The sequence below is a fragment of the Telopea speciosissima genome, unplaced genomic scaffold (assembly GCF_018873765.1).
Source record: "Telopea speciosissima isolate NSW1024214 ecotype Mountain lineage unplaced genomic scaffold, Tspe_v1 Tspe_v1.0140, whole genome shotgun sequence".
Taxonomy (NCBI): domain Eukaryota; kingdom Viridiplantae; phylum Streptophyta; class Magnoliopsida; order Proteales; family Proteaceae; genus Telopea; species Telopea speciosissima.
In genome coordinates this window covers 35,960-53,073 of record NW_025317476.1, presented here as the reverse complement: position 1 = coordinate 53,073, position 17,114 = coordinate 35,960, and the positions used below count along the sequence as shown (strand labels likewise).

At 40.3% G+C, this 17,114-nt stretch overlaps 1 pseudogene; it reads right to left on the bottom strand.

Annotated features, from left to right (window-relative positions):
• Positions 1-4,620: 4,620 nt before the first annotated feature.
• On the bottom strand, positions 4,621-9,928 carry LOC122647754 (annotated as a pseudogene).
• Positions 9,929-17,114: the final 7,186 nt, after the last annotated feature.

Genomic DNA, 17,114 nt, shown 5'->3' with positions numbered 1-17,114 from the left:
GATCTCTTGGCACCCCCTAGGAGTTCTCCTTCCTTTAGTGGGTGACAGAACCATTTATAACTTGGGTTCGAACAGATTAGCATTGGTCTCTGACATTATTCATGATAATGACTGGGTTCCTCCTATCTCCTCTCCCCAATTGGCTTCTATTTGGCATACTCTCTCTTGGGTATCCCTAGAAGGTCTTCTGGTGGGGGAGATTTGGTCACTTGGTCGGCCTCTACTTCGGGGCTATTCAACTCTAAGTTGTCTTGGGACTTTTTCAGAACTCGTGCCCCAATTGGTCATTGGCAATTTGGTCTAGTTTAAGTACTTTATCACAACTTCACTTCTTGTGGGGCCCTCACTTACTACCTCCCAACACAGTCCTTTATCCATAGGCACATCCCATTTCCTCCTTCTTGCTGTCTTTGTTGGAGTGCCAATGAAAAAGTTGACCACATCTTCAGTTGCCCTTTCCTCTTAAAGATTTGGAACTACTTCTTGCTCATTCCTGGACTCAGAGAAGAAGAATTATGTCTTTTCAACGTGAATGGATTTGGGTGAACATGACCTTCGGGGGTTCATCAGTTTGTGATCGTATGGGTAAGCTAGTCTTTGATGTTACAATTCATCATATTTGATTGGAGCAATCTTAGGAGATGATCTTCTGACTCTCATTCATTTCAATAGAAATGAGACTCCATTCTCTTTGATATCAACAACAAATTGTCAATGGTATCTTCTAGATGTGTTGATTTCCCTAGAAAAAGGATTGGGGTCTCCACCTCTCGTTGTAAGGCGAGTGTGGTGTTATTTTGTATTTTTTGTTTTGCCTTTTGTTTTCTTCTCCCCCTTGGGCCCTCCTCTGCCTTCTCCTTTTGGTAACAAATTGTTATTCACCCAAAAAAAAAAAAAAAAGTGTAGAGAGGAGATGCATCCTGACAAAGCTCTGTTGCAAATTGATTTTTTTCCTATTTTAACTCTGGGGTAGAGTTTGTATATAACATAAGAAGGTGGATGAAATTTATATACCGGTATTTATAATGATTGAATTGGAGAGATGGGTGAAAATAATTAAGCAAGGGAAACTTGGATGGATCTGATTGTCCTTTTCTCCTATTTGTTCTGCTTTATCTTGTTTTAAATCTTATTTCAGAAATTTCATTAATTAGATGAAATTTTATTAAAGGATGCACCCAGTGCTCGAGGATCTCGTCACTACAGGGTCTGGAGAAGGTCATAATGTACGCAACCTTACCCTTGTTTTCGCAAAGAGACTGTTTCCAAACAATTAGATATTTTAGAGATAATTAGAAGAGATAGTTTGGGGGGGGGGAAACATGAAATAAATGTTTAGGGGGGGGGGGGCACAGGTGAGTAGTCACTAGTCATGGTCAATTAAAGTGCTCTTACTTGTAGAGTTTGTATTTTCACTTTATGAATGTTAATTTTGATTATCATGAATAATGCCATTATTCAGAAATTTTGAGTTGTAGTATTTGCTATTATAGTTAAATTCACTTATTTTCCCTTTGATGAGTAGTATCTATTTAATGAATTAGTGTGCTTCTAGTAAACCCCTATTTTTGTTGTTAGAGGGCTTCACCCTCCAATGTAGAAGAGGGTGTAGGGGGGGGGGGGGATGGGGGGCAGCGATCTAGATAGTAGAGTTGGGCTGTTGGAGGAGACCTACAAGAGGGGATTTGATGGGTAGTTTATGGATTTTGAATTAACAGGGGAGAAAGAAAGGTAGAAGTTTGCTTTTGGGGTAGAATTAGAAAAGCAATTTGGGGTAGGAGAGTGATGGAGTAATAGTAATTTCCCTTTATGGAAATGAGTTAAGGGTACCATCCACCAGCTTGTTTGTAGTAGGGCTACGAGTTTGGCTTTGTTGGCCTGAGCCTACCCTAAACCCGAGCAACGCCTAGGCTGAGATACCCTAGCCCTAAGGATGGGTCAGGGATGAGAATTTCAAGCCTTGGGTCAGGCTGGGTCAGGCCTTGGGCTGAGCCCTGCCTGTCCCAGCCTGGTCTGTTGTTGTCTTGTTTGATAGAAGTCACAAACTTTTAAATCGTGTGTTGGACATAATGGGATCATCAATAATTGAAAATAATGCCGAACCACGAAAAAAAATTTGAAAATAATACATCAGCTGAAGATGCATTTGAACAATAAAGTAAGAAATGTGTAATTGCTTCCATGCTCTTATTTAACATCTTGTATACTCTTTACATGTATGCTCTGATGCATCAAGCATGAATTTAACTATTTGTGTTGCTTTCAAATTAGCTAATGCAAAAAAGCATTAGATTAATATTTATATTATAACATATTCTTATTGCCTAATCCTTTGTTCTATGAATAATTCTAATATGATTAGAGGACATCAGAACCCAAACTAGTAGAGATAATTATTAGATGTTTTTGGTTCTGAAACTATACAAGTCTGATATTACTTTGAGATTTTTGTTTTCTCAAATTATTGTTACTAATGCTTTTAATTTACTGTCAACGTTAATTTGCTAACCATTTATGTGCTTCTTCTTCTTCTTCTTCTTCCCGGTCAGGGCCAATCGGGGTTAGTCCAACCCGGCCTTGAGGGCAGGTCAGGATTTGAATTTTTAGGTCCTGATTCAGGGCCGGGCCTGAGACAAGCTAAGTGGACTCAGGGTTGGATTGAGGTTTTAAAAAGCCTGGCCCAACTTGACCTAGTTGCAGCTGTAGTTTGTACTATAATCCACAGTTCGTACATCCTAATGTTTTACATCAACATGAAGAAGTTTGGAGTAATCTGTTAGTGCCACCTCCATTCACAGACGCGAGAACTCTGTTCCATTGCAAGGGGAATTGAAGGGAAGGGAAATGAAAATTTTCAAACCTAAAAAAGCAAGTTTTTGTAATCATTATCGAATATGATTGTATAAATTACTAAATTCCTTACCATTTTTAATTGGAAAAAGATTTGTACAACACCAGCTCAAAAACCAAATTGCACAACCCCACACATATCATTGTTCATGTGAGGGGTGATATATCATAAATACCCCTACTGGACAGTGTAGGAAACCCTCTCCCATATTTAATGATGATACTTTTTTACTTCAAGTTCCATTTGGTTGCATGAAAAATTGAAGGGAAGAAAAATGAAATTTCAAACCTGCAATAGGAAACTTTTGTAATCATTACCAAAAAAAAAATATGAATGATACCATGTAGGTCAAAGAACGAATAGCTAGGTTTGACATGTCACAGAACCAGAAAATCTTCATTGGTCTCGGAACAAAAAGCAAAGAAAATGATAACTTGTAAGGTTGCTCCCACGTTTAGCAAGGTCTTTTGGTTGCACGAAAAAATTTAAGGGAAGAAAAGTGAAATTTCAAACCTATAACAGGAAGCTTTTGTAGTCATTACCCAAAAAAAAATAAAAATATGAATGATACCATGTAGGTCATAGAACGCATAACTATGTTTGACACATCACAGAACCAGAAAATCGTCATTGGTCTTGAAACAAAAACAAAGAACGATAACTTGTAAGAAGGTTGTTCCCACGTTTAGTAGGGTCAAATGTATACAGCTTTACCCCTATTTTCAAAGAGGTTGTTTCCAAGACTTGAACCTATGGCCAAGCATTTAGCAAAGTGAGCACTTGACCAACGTGCCAAGCACGACCTTCTTAGGTAACTACATAGAGGTTTGTATATACATCTAGGGAAAAGGCTCTATAAGCCTAAGGCATATAGCCATATACTATGCCCCCTTACATGTATTATTATATTTTTTCAATATAAGGATAATAATATTAAAAAATTAAATGTGAGAAGGTGTAGAGGCAGTAGAGTACTCTACTTGCTCAGAAAACCCTCTCACTAATAATAAATAGGGAAAGAGAACACTACCTAGTCGCATGCAAAGTGCAGCCCCTACATCCAAACACAAAGCCACACAAAATGATCACTGCACCAAGAATTTCTGTCTTTCTATGGGGGTGTGGCGGTCATTTTGCATGGCCCTATGTCTAAGCACAGGGGCACATGCCACAAGCAACCAAGTAGCATTCGTTCTCCCTAATAAATAAATAAAAATTCAACTTGAAGAGGGTAGACCTAGGAACAACAGTAAGGTTGCTCCATTGTGAACAAATGATTGCAAGTTTTAAGTTGAAAAACAGTTTCTCTACGAAGCGGGGGTAAGGCTGCTTGCGTACATGTAGCCTCATGCACTAGGTATGCCCTTAAAAAATCCAACTTGAGGAGTCATTCATTCATTCCCCTTTACTTATTCATACTCGTAGAAGAAACAATGGTGGTATTACTAAGATGAAATAACACAGTATTTTTCCATATTTTTAGGTAAAGAAATAATACACACTATCACATTTTAAGATATGGCAAATACTTCTGCTACATGAGGCTAATTTTAAGATTAGGGCCCATAATCTCTCCATAGCAAGGGCACTGGGCACATAGCTTTCCTGCATGGATGCTATACATGCCATTTGATATTTCAACTGGTGTACAAATTTGGTGCCCAGTGGGTGCCACCCTCGCTTACTCATGTTCAGGTCCAAGCTCGCCAACCCTTGTTCAAAGGCTGCACTTTTAAATGGCTTCTTTAAGGCTAAACAGAGAAAGGAAATTGACAAAAGAAATATATTATTTTTGGGGCACTATACATTTGTACATAATATGTTGTACAAGGAGAATAAACTTCAGCTATCTTCGATTTTACGCGGCTAAACGAGCTTCATCAGAGGCCGGAACTACAATGTCGAGCCTCATCATGGGCTTGTACTTATCAGGGACTTCTGCACCTGCATGTATGCACATTTCTACAACAACCGGAGCCTTACCATAGAACTGCTTCAGCAAACCTATCAATGGGGGTGCCTTTGGATCTTGCACATGCCATATATAATTTGGTGGGACAACTTCATCTACAGTTGCATCCTGCCAACCATGTTTCCCATCTCTCCACTGGTGCTTAAATGCACCACAAAGCTTTGCATTGTGCCCCCATGGTCCAACATGAACCTCAGAGCAATACCCACATGCCTTCACTGAATATTTCCTCATCAACTTCCTCACACCCCACCTCACCTTCTCGTACGCATCGAGAGTCTCTTGTGCAATTTTTGAAACATCAGATGCTGCAAGAGGTGGAAAACGCATAACATGATCCCCAAATGTATCAAGTTCCATGAGTGGGTAAGAGTCTATAGATTGACATGGTTTTGGCTCCTCAACAAATCCACCTCGATCGATCACTTTCTTCCCAAACATTCTACTGGGTTCGGTTCTTCTGCATGAAGAGCATCCTGGTAAATCCACCCCTGCTTGGATGCACAACTCCACAACAGCTGGAATCCTGTCATAGTCAAACCTGGTCTCATGCTTTATTCTCCGACCAAAAGGGTCATAAAGGTGGTATGATTCAACAGGGAGAAGAACATCATTGATAGAACCCTTAACCCATGAGTGGAAACTTCTGCGTTTTTGGCTGCCTGGGCCATGGCAGTCCTGGATATTATGACCTGTCTGGCCCACATGGACTTCAGAGCAGTCACTGCAAAGAGAAAATATAATACATTAGGAATGTGTAGGAGTGGAAACATAGGGCCAGGCCTGCATTTGGGTGGGAGTGAGCCAGAGTCTTCAGAGCAAACCCATCAGGCCTGGATTGAACATGGTGAAAGCCATGGTAAAACTAGGGTTGGGCTTGGGCTACAGATATACTACCCCGCCCTGCCCAACTTCGACATGTGTATAATAGAGTACATATATATATATATATATATATATATATATATATATATATATATATATATATATTTTGGTAAATTTATAATACATATTAGACATACATAGAAGATTATATAGATATGTACAAATTCAATGATATCCACTATTTAAGTGTATATATAATACAAATTATTTTCTTTTGGGAAGAAAAAGAAATGTTTTTGTTTTCAGTATGGCTTAAGCCTTTTCACTTAATATATAAATGGGCTACCATACTGAGCCAAAGTTGATTTGCATCATAAAATGTTTGTATAAATACATATAAATATATCATCACTGAAGAAAACACAAGAAGGGATCTGCCTACACTCTGGGTGACATAGGCAGATATGGGCCAAACTACAGGCCAGGTGGGCATAAGGCCCTTATAACTGTGCTACATCCAGCCTCAGTCAGCCTGATCAAACAAATTCCACCCCCTCCTCCCAGATTTGTGGAATCAAGAGTCGACTAGCTAAATAATTAAGGAAAATAGGAATCAGCAGAAACAATGTGGAAATTACTACAAAACAAATACTAGTTACCTGCAACCATAGACAGGAACAACATGTAAAAGCTGCCCCAGGACCCTTATCAGAAATTTCCAAGCCTCCAATACATCATAAGCATCAGGAATCAGATCAGGCACAAGTATTCCATTCTTTGGAGGCTCAAGAGGCTTCTCTTTTCCCATTTCAGCAAATTTTTTGTCAGCCCTTGCTGCCTACTGGATCTTTTTGAGTGGGATTGGATAAGGCTTTTTCTTGTTCTTTGGCAGTATGGGTGGAAGATCCACATTCTGTGGATACACTTCCTGTTTCTTGACCACCGGATCTGGTCTGAGCCCCTCACTAACACCAAGGAAGATTCTTGATGTTGTGAGCACATTGGGATGAAGCCATTGATGCCTACACTGGCAGCAAAGTAAAAAAGCATGAATTAGAGTCCGGACCACAGAACAGAGAAGCTCTAGAAGAAAACATCACCTGACAGAATCCTGACCAGAGCTGACAATAGTAACTGGAGGGTAACAGAAGACATGTGTGCTTGCATTAACATACAATCAATAACATCCTTAACAAGCTTACAATATGCCAAAACGAAAGTTTTTAAATATAAATAAAAATCATACCAAAGAGACCCTTCATTAAGTAGACAAACAATAGCCCCAATCCTGTGCATGGTCCAAAAGTTGGTTCAAACCAGTGTCTGCGGAATGTTGCCAAAACGATATCTCTTTTAATATAAGTCCAATTGAGCTGATTCCAATTGCATTTGAAAGATAACTTCAAGATTGACAACTTTGCTAGAAATAGACTTCCTCTAATTCGGCCTGAAACATGCTAAAAAATTGATCCAAAGTCAGATGAACTGAAAACGTCACGAGTTGACATCACTTGCCACTCAAAAGGCCCGACTCGACAATGAGGCACCTTCCATCGAATGTAGCTCGTTGTCTAGGTACCCCCTAGAGTATCAAACAAAATCTTCTGGTTATCGAGCATTTTAGACATCAAACTCGACACTAAGACACTTTGGCAATATCTAGGCATTACCGACCGATAGTGGCTTGTTGATAATTATGGGTAATTACACACTTCTATTGAAATGGCCATATCTTCTTCGTTCAACCTCCGATTGACAATTCTTTTTTCTGTGTAAAGAATATTCAAAGGAATACATTTTTTATGAAAACACCTTCAACTGAAGAACAATGCATGGACCTCAAAACTGGCCTTGTAGCTGATTGATGTGTAGAACACTGCCTTCCTGAAACACAATAGACCATGTCAAATATTTTTGCCATAACTTCCAACTCTCATGTCAGATTGGTCCGAAACTAGAATGGTTGGAAAGATGACTCAAATGACTTTCTTTCTCATGTTTTAATCTTCCATAAAAACCGACTAAAGGTTACCCCAAAATCCCCATGAAGTTGCTGCTACAACATAAACATATAGTCTTCCTTGCATAACTTCATTGTTCAACTTTGGCAACACTTCCTCACCTTCGGCAACAACACCTCATGCACACTAGGACTAGTGCCTGCAGCCTCATCATGCTAATGACAACATCAATATGCCTGCCAGCCTCTCTACTTTGCTCTGCTCTGATCTTCCACACATGTCATTTACCAATGACCATAGTTGTCACTACATCTAGGCGACCTAAGGCGTTGGAGTGGGTAAAAATTCAAGGCGTCCAAGACGCCCGCCTAGGCGCCTAGGCGAAGCCTTGAAAACTATGCCAATGACCTTTTACAACAACCTTAGAACCACAGTGTGAGTGTGTTGACTATTTAACCATGTTGACAACAATGATAACATCAATAGCCAAAGCTCCAACACCCTTTAATCACATTCTAGGGACAATTTAGAGCATTTTGCAAAAACTGGGGGCAAAACAGACTTATAATGACTAAGCTATGGCCACTTGACCTGAAACATCCGATTAGGGCAAGGGGCGAATGACCAAGATATTTTAAAATGGAATCTAGGACGATAGGGGTGCATGAAAGTCCAGCGGGTCAGTTGTGGAGAGTCCAATCTTTGCTCCAGAATGCAGGTGGATCAAGGTTCGTTCGATCGCGTGACAGAGAGAACGAGGCACAGGATGAATAACGAGCCAGAAAACAGAAATCCTTGATGTGCGCACAGTATACGTGTGATACATCGGATCATGATTTGATTTGTTGTGGCGCTGCGTACATACAATCTCTATCAGCGACGAATCAGAGCTTGCTTGGGAGCATTTTTACTACCATGACATTTGCGCATTGCGCTTTTCAATCAAGCTCGTTGGAAGTGGATCTGAGCTCTTGAATTTTGATCCAACGGTTCTCATAACTCTGGAACCGATTAACATCATGTCATTTTGTGCCTCAGGGTTTTGTAACCTGAGAGCATCTCATTTGAGGCCACCTATGCGATCATCCGTTGAACACAAGACACGCATCAAATGCCTTAGTCATGAGACAAGATGCACTGATTGTGGCCCGTGGCTAGGCACCCACGAGTGGGGACCTCTACGGTCATGCTGCCGTCGTATGTGGCGGCCTGCCCCTTGTGTGTTGCACGCGCACTGGGTCTGGATGGCCGGCTATACTGCGTGGTCCCATGGCTTTGCATGCTTGGCTGGCTGGGCTGCGCTAGCAATGCTGCAACGTGGCCCTGCTACATCATCTTGCTACTACAACTTCAGCAACTACGCTGACATCATCAGAGGGCCCCACATAATTAGTTGTCCAATGACTCCACTCACTTTGGCATTTTGTCGAGCACCTTGGGATTCTGGAGTGATTGTACGAAAAATGATCAAGAAGCTAAATAGAGCAGTTCATAAACAGATGCAGGATTGGCGACCGACCTTGTTCAACATTTTTCTACATGTACAGATTGTATGAGAACCTTTGAAGATGTAAATTTATTTATGCAGGAGGTATCTACATACCACCCAAGTATATTGCATCTCCCACGCCAAGCCAACGGGCGCACGACAGGAAATGCTTGACAATTCGTATACAAGGCCCACATGGTCAGGGAAAAGAGAGAGTGTCAGATAGTGTCAGGGAGGAGAGAGAGAGAGAGAGAGAGAGTATGAGAGGGCATGTACTAGCAGCAATGTGCACATCATTTCCCCTTTATTTATACTCCTAGAGCTAGGACTAGTTCCTGCTGTCGTAATTGGCTAGGAGAATTGCTATGTATGGACATCATTGCAAATTAACAGTAACTGAGTAACAAGTATTAGTATCCCAAAGAAAAAGACCGATCCTTAATATATAGTGTGAATCCAACTAGTTCTCTAAGCAAATTCAAGCAAAAAACTAAGAAAATTAAATTTAACAGAGAAAGCATAAACACAACCAAAAAAAATCAAGAAAAATACTGAAGTTACAAAACTAATCTAACCGTTGAATGTGTCTGTTTCTGTGTTGTTGTTCGCTGCACTCCAAGCCTGGTGGTGAGGGAGAGAGAAAAAGATAGGGAGACAGAGACCATCTGCAATTGTAAGCACCAAAGGTTTGAATATAAATTCAATTCAAAAGAAAGAAAGCCTAGTTAGTATACAGAGATTCTTAAAAATAAAAGTGAGTAATAACAGTATAACAATAATCTTGAGAAATACCTGAAGCTGCTTTGCCGGATATATTGTCTTCCACAGTAAATATGAGATAACTAATGATCAGAATGCGTGCGAGTCAAATAGATAGAAATGGTGTTTCTAAATGGAATGAGAACGGAGAAAGAGGGTAGGGTTTGTGGGGAGAAGAGTGGAGTGTAAGAACCATGGGTTCCGAAAATCCAAATCCACCCGACAAGGGGGGAATATACGTGTGAACCGGATCTCGCTGGGTAATATTGAAGCCGCCACCTAGAAGGGGTCTAGGACCCATAAATGTACGCACTGGGGGGAAAGACTAATGACTCAATGGATAAAGGTTGTGGTCCATCCAGATCATTGGGTAAGTGTCAGGTTACGGACTGGGAAGGGGTTAGGCACCCAGTCCGCCCGGTCGGAACCGGTCGTCTTTTCCTTTGACCATTTGCTTGGATAGACCTTGCTTGCAACCCTAAAACTAATTATTCTAGATCTAAGTCATCCTAAAACTGAGTACCTAGGACTAGGTATCTATGTACAGACTGAGCAACCCTATGCCAAATTCCTATATCATTCTACCCTAGGATATTTAAAGTGATTAAACCGACATAACAAACAATTAAAATAATAAAAAAGATGAACATGTACAATCTAATCATATTGGCACATGCAATACATAGCTAAATTACTCTAATTTGGCTAAACATAGCATGCATGGAATTCACATATTTAAGACATGCAAATCTACTAATCCTATTTATATCAAGTAAGCAAAAAAAAATTTCTAAACATCTACGGGCTAGATGACGGGCTAGCCCGAATACCGTCCTACACATCTACGTCCCACGGGATCTCAATATGTTTCGTGTTTCAACTCATGGCCACCGGATGGGCTCTTTCCTTCTCACACGCCTTAATTCTAGGGCCAACTATAAGGCATTGAGTGATACAACCCCGAGATCCCACTTTAGACGGTAACATGCACTCAAACCCAAGTATGGATTATATAGCCTCCCCATTCTCGACCTAATCTTGGCTGATGCCCAAACCAAAACCAAAGCCAGATGACTCCAAATCAATATGGGCCTAAATTTGAAATGCGGCCCACACCCAAAATCTGAACCAAACCAAATCCATGTCTTATAACCTCAAACTTAAACCCATTTTTTAATTAAGTGATTTACCAATGACGGAGCCCCAGCCTGAACCTAGGCCCAAAATCACACTCAAATCCATTCACATTGAAAACCATAAACCCAAATTGCTTTAACCCTCCCATACCATGGATCCATGCTCAATATGTTATTCAGGCCGGATTAGCCTAGAAACAGGCCCCCGGATTGGAAAAAAAATCCTAAATCCGACAAGGAAAGCCAATTGGCCTCAAATTAATAAGGGCCCAAATTGGATCCACATGGCCCATTAGATGACAATCCAAGGAAACTTTATTATGCAAGACAGATGCAGCCTTTGGGGGTTTAATCATGGGATTATGATCATGTTTATTTTTCAATAACAATATAGAATCAGAGGATAAGGGATGTGAATTTTACAGAACATGGAGAATAGAGATCACAGAGACCGCATGTTTATCAAGAAAATGCATAACAGATAGGTCACCGATGTATCTCTATTCTGACATTAAGCACAGAGGATAGAACAGCAAATAAAACCACACGAATTTCTAGATCAAGCCTGATTTACTGGCTCATCAGAGAAAGGAATTCAAACAAAGATCATAGAACATATATTGCAAAATACAAATCATCATTGAAAAAAAGAAAGATTCGACTAATGAGATTCTTTAGAGAAATCTGAAAAGAAATCTAAGCAACGAAAGCCTGCAAGAGATAAAGATGAGGATTATTTACCTGAGACCGATCGATACTTGCAGAGATTCAGATGATTCTGGTGGCTGTTGCTTTCGTCTGAAATCAGACAAGAATGTAGGAACCTCGATCGATTACAGTGAACAGTTCCTTTGACCTGAACCAAAACTTCGCCCGGAGAAGGTGTGGTAGCGGCTCGATTCAAGGGGACGGGAGATTATTACAGACCCAATAAAATAAAACTATTACGGTCCCCAATCAAAAACAGAAGTGAACACCAGAGATGAGCATCGTCACTGTTGTAGCAGCACCGACAGCAGGAGGTGGAGCAGCAACTGGTATCAATCGACCAACACCATTATTGCAATAGCACGGGCAGACAAGGATGGAACAGCAGCTGGGTCTAGTGGATGGAGAAGAAAAAAGGTTTAATGAGGGGCTGCAACTCAGGAACCGCCGGCGGCGGCGGCGATGTTATCTTCCTTGGCTCAGAGAAGTTTCGGCCTCTGGTCTCAGTGCATCTCTCTCCCTCTCCTTCTCTCTGTCTTCTTCTCTTTTCCCATCCGGTTCCCTCTGTTTCCTTTTTTCTTTCTTTCTTTTGCTCTCTGCGTTTCTTTTGCTTTTTTTTTTTCTCTGCCTCTTTTCCTCTCTGTATACGTGTCCCATTTCCTTTTTTGATTTCTCCTCCCTTTGGCTGTCCTCTCTCCCCCGCCTTTTTTGAAAAAGTCTTATTTTTTAATGTTTTTCTTTTTTTAGGGCTTATTTGTATTTCTTTTCCATTTTACCCCTCCCCTCTTTTAGGTTTAGGTATCTCTTTTTTGCCTTTTCCTTTTTACCCTTCTCCTTCTTTAGGTTTAGATATCCTTTTTTAAAAAGAATTTTTTTTTTCTATTCTATCCCCTCCCTCTTTTAGATTTAGATATCTTTTTTTTTTCCTTTTTTACCTTTCTTTTTTATTATTTTATTTTTTCTTTACCCTTTTCTTTTTTGATTCCCTTTAAATGCCATGTGGCACCCCTTTATGGACTTGGCATCCCCTTATGACTTTTCCATGGGTCAAGTCCACACATCCTCTCTTTTTTTTTTTTTTTTTTTTTTTATGTGCCTAAAACAGAAGTCGTCAGTCTTTCGCGTGTCGTCATAGCCAAAGGGACAAAAATCAGGTGTCTACAAGAAGATAGAGACTGAGAAGAGGAAAGCCCATGTGAGCCCTTTGTCCGTAAAAATCTAGAGAGAGAGAGACAAACAGTTCTTTACCATTTTTATGCTAAGAAATCGTTTTTGGGGTGTGGAATAACGTTTGGTAAACCTGTTTCGAAAACGTTTCTAGAACACATTTGGAACACCAATGGCATTTGATAAAACCTGTTTCTAGAAACAGATTCTTATGCTGTTACCAATAATTACAGACTTGCCATTTACACTATAACCCCACTACTTATGTAATTGACATTACCTTTCATCATATTAGAAATCAAAATCATATTTTAGTCCATTACAATCAATATTTCTTAAATTTAATAATGAAAATTTCTTTACGAAAAGATGTAATTTAAGTAATAAAAATAGCCACGTGATTAAAAGTTTTACAGTCCAATTGTCAAATTGTAAACATCAGTATGTTCTAATTAAAGAGTTTGCATAGCAACATGCCCAGATGGGGTTCTAATTTCCTCCTTTGCTCAAGTCAAGCTTCTGCATAGCGTCAAATCAATCTCTAAATATTCTTGTCTTTTCCTCAAATTCTTGAATTGCTTCTTTTAACAATCTTTTTTAGTCCTCCTCGCCTTGGATTGTTGTGCGTATATATCCCTTGACATAATTAGATGAAGGCTTGTGTCCCATTGAAATCAGGTTAAAAAGAACAGAATCGAGATCCAAATCAATCCCGATCATCGGTCTGGATCAGTCAAGAATCAGCCAGAATTGGCCAAAATGTGCCCTAGTCCTAGAAATCCAATACAGAACAACCAAATTGGATAGGCCGGAATCAGGATCAGATTTGGCCAATCCAATCCCGATTCTTATATCACTGGTTGAAATGTTCCAAGTATATCAGCTTTGCACACCTTACAACTCCAGACATGGAAATTTAAATTTAAATTTACTTACAATGATTTTGGCAATTCCACAATTAAGAGTATTCGTAGGCCAGCCCATTAAGCCTGAACTAGAATGATATTAGGCCCATGATCAGGTTGGGTTCATTCTGAAATCTATAGTGCAAGGCCCATGTCAGCCCATGTACACACCCCTAGTGTCCATCTTTGTGGGTAACATGGTCTCAAATACCAAAAAAAAAAAAAATTCTCACTTGTATTTCGAATATAAAATGGATCACAGTTGCAGTGTTAATGCACCCCATAAGATATTAAAAGAGCCAAAAAAGAAGGGGTCCTTCATGGCATAATACAAATCTGAGTAGAGACAGTTGGGAAGAACAAAAATGTGATTAAACAAGATAAGAACCCTAAGACTTTTATATAGCTTCAGCACACATGGAAAATCAGAGAAAAAGTTACAATTTCAAAAATGTTATGCTTGATTAAACCTACTTTAATCTGTTCATGTAACCCTCACTTCCTTTCAATTTCTATGCTAGTTTCTAGACCTTTTCCTTTCGTTTCTAGCTGAAGCTGCATCAGACCTAACCCATAATTAGTACCTGCTCCATCTACTAGAGCCAACACATTACCACACCAATTCACTTCTCTTAACTGAACCCTTCAAAATTATGCTACTGTAATTCTTGTGGGTCTGCAAGAAGACCTTTTAATAACCAGATGGCCCTTTAATCCACACTCCAATCCCACACATTGCAGTTCAATATGTAGCATAATTTCGGCAGTTGGTTGATGTAGTGCAATGACCATGAAGTCATGTGTACTACTATATCACAACTCTCACATTCAAAACAGAAAAATTTATCATCATGATTTCCTATTTCTAGCAGCCGTTATACCCACATTTAACCAAAGCTAGCAAGTCATCCCAATTTTCTTCTTTGAAACTCTAATTCTGTTGTTTCTTATTCTTTCTTTTTTGGAGATAAAGACCACTTTATCACGGATCCTCTACTACCGAGCTGCCCGGCAAGATCGTGCTGCCCAGACACGGGACTGCGTGCAATTACCGCCTTACCTCGGGCAAGGCATTTGGGCAGGGGTAAGGCGAACATTGTGCATAGCCCCGTGTCAAGGCAACACGGTTCTACCAGGCAGCTCGGTAGTAGAGGATCCAAATTCTAGATTTTACTAAGGGAAAAAATGAATTTGACTCCATCCACATCAGGCAAATGTAAATATTTCTTAACCAGGGTAACAACAAATGTCATAAGCATGAAAGGAACAGACGATTGTAGGTTTTAATCTCTTACACAACTTCTTGGTTTTCAAATGATTTAACAAGCACCCATGAACGAAATAAACATCATTCACTCACCAAATACCAGGACTATTGGCAAGCTTCGGGAGCAAGAGAGCTTTACCTGAAGCAGATGACTAGAATCCCAAATGAGAGCTAGTCACAAATTAGGAATCGATTTCAGTTACTAAACCCTACAAAATATGGTTATTGTTAAGGTTTAGAATCGGTTTCAGTTCCTAAACCCTGCAAAATAGGCAAACTTGATTTGGAAAATAGGGATGGGGACCTCAAGTTTACAAAATCAGGAGTGGGAGGGAGAGGGAGAGGGCCAGCGAGAGGCTGCTGGGAGGAGGATAACTGAAGACCCTAAAATCTGGAGTAGCAGGCAAGGGTTTTCTCAAGCGCACACACACACACAGAGGAGTTCGTACCTTCAACAATGGCAATGGAGGCGAATTGCAGGAGTGAGTTGAGGTTGCTTCGGGTGAAAGAAGAGATTTCAATCGCAGAGAGGAGAAGACGGAATTTAGCTCATCTCCAGGGAGCCCAGCATGCCCAGGGTGCTGCCAGCCGTTGAGCTATGCTGCACACATCCCTAGGGGTGCGCAGAGATGTGTGCAGCACAGCTCAGCTGCTGGATGCCCTTGGCAGCACCCTGGGCATGCGCCTCCCTGGAGACGATCCTAACGAGTCATATTTAGTTCATCTCCAGCGAGCCCAGGTTTTGCCGCACACATCCCTAGGCGTGTGCCGAGATGTGTGTGGCACAACTCAATCGTTGGATGCCCCCTGGCAGCACCCTGGGCATGGGGCTCCCTGGAGACGATCCTGATCCAGACGAGTCTCATGGTTATTGTGCCTAGACATAGGATAGCGTAAAATTACCGCTTAGTCCCTAGTGAAGTAAAAATTCTCATTTTTGTCAAATGAGCCAATACGTAGTCTCATTGCCCTTGCGTTGGTGCAGGCACTATAGGACCAGAAAACAAGTTCTTGTCCTGACAAAAAATTAAGGGAGAGGATTTCCTGAACAAGATTCATAGTCTCCATAGAGGAACGCATCAATGAGGTACGAAAAAAAGATAAAATATATTGGAGGGCAATGAGGTCATTTCATGAGAGAAAGAAAAAGAGACACAAAGATGCTATTGTATCATAAAGCATTATATCCACATGTGAGTGATGTGACTCCACAATCTTTATTCACAGTCAAATTTTTCAATGAGAGAGAGAGAGTGAGGCCATCATTAAGGCAGAAAAGGGTTCTCTTGCCCAAAACATGTTAGGAAGCTTAGGTAGAACTCATCCTCAAAAGTTTCCGTTAAGGAGAGTGTGTCCAAGTACCTATAAGTCTCCACATCAAGCTATTCACTTTTGATGTGGGATTATTGCTCTCGCGTGGAACCCCAACAAAACATTCTATCAAGCTTTATGAAATAGATCCCTCACTTGGTACTGCATAGAAGAGAATAAGAATAGATCCTTATGAAAGCACACTGTCTTGGATCCGAGCATACCAGCCTGGACCTTTTTGGATAAGGCTTCTTAGAGTATTTTTGGTATCATTTTTATTTTCATTTTTTGACAATTTTTCATATGTTAGGTATCATTTATGAAACTTGTTTTTATTTAAAATAAATGAAAAAACCCCAAAAATTACATGAGTTTGTTATGGATTACGGGCAAAAACACTTTTTTTTTTTTCATTTTTCTGCTGAACTTTAATAAACATGTGTTTTAATCGATGAAAATAAGGGGTAAAGAGATAATTTTAACACTCTTTTATAAATCTCTTATTTAACAACTCAAATCAACCCTATTTCTTTTCCAATAGAGTCGCATTTGCAGGGCAAACAACGGACCATCACCCCATCGCCCCATCCCTCCATCGCCCTTCCTGCAACCCGCACCCGTCCCTGTCCCCTACCCAAACCCCTTGGATTGACCCCAGTTGTAATTCTAGTACACTCCACTGCCATTGCTCACCTCCCTTCTCCTCAACTTCAACACCCTCCTTACAAAATCGCCACTGGTACCAGATCCCAATCCAATTGAT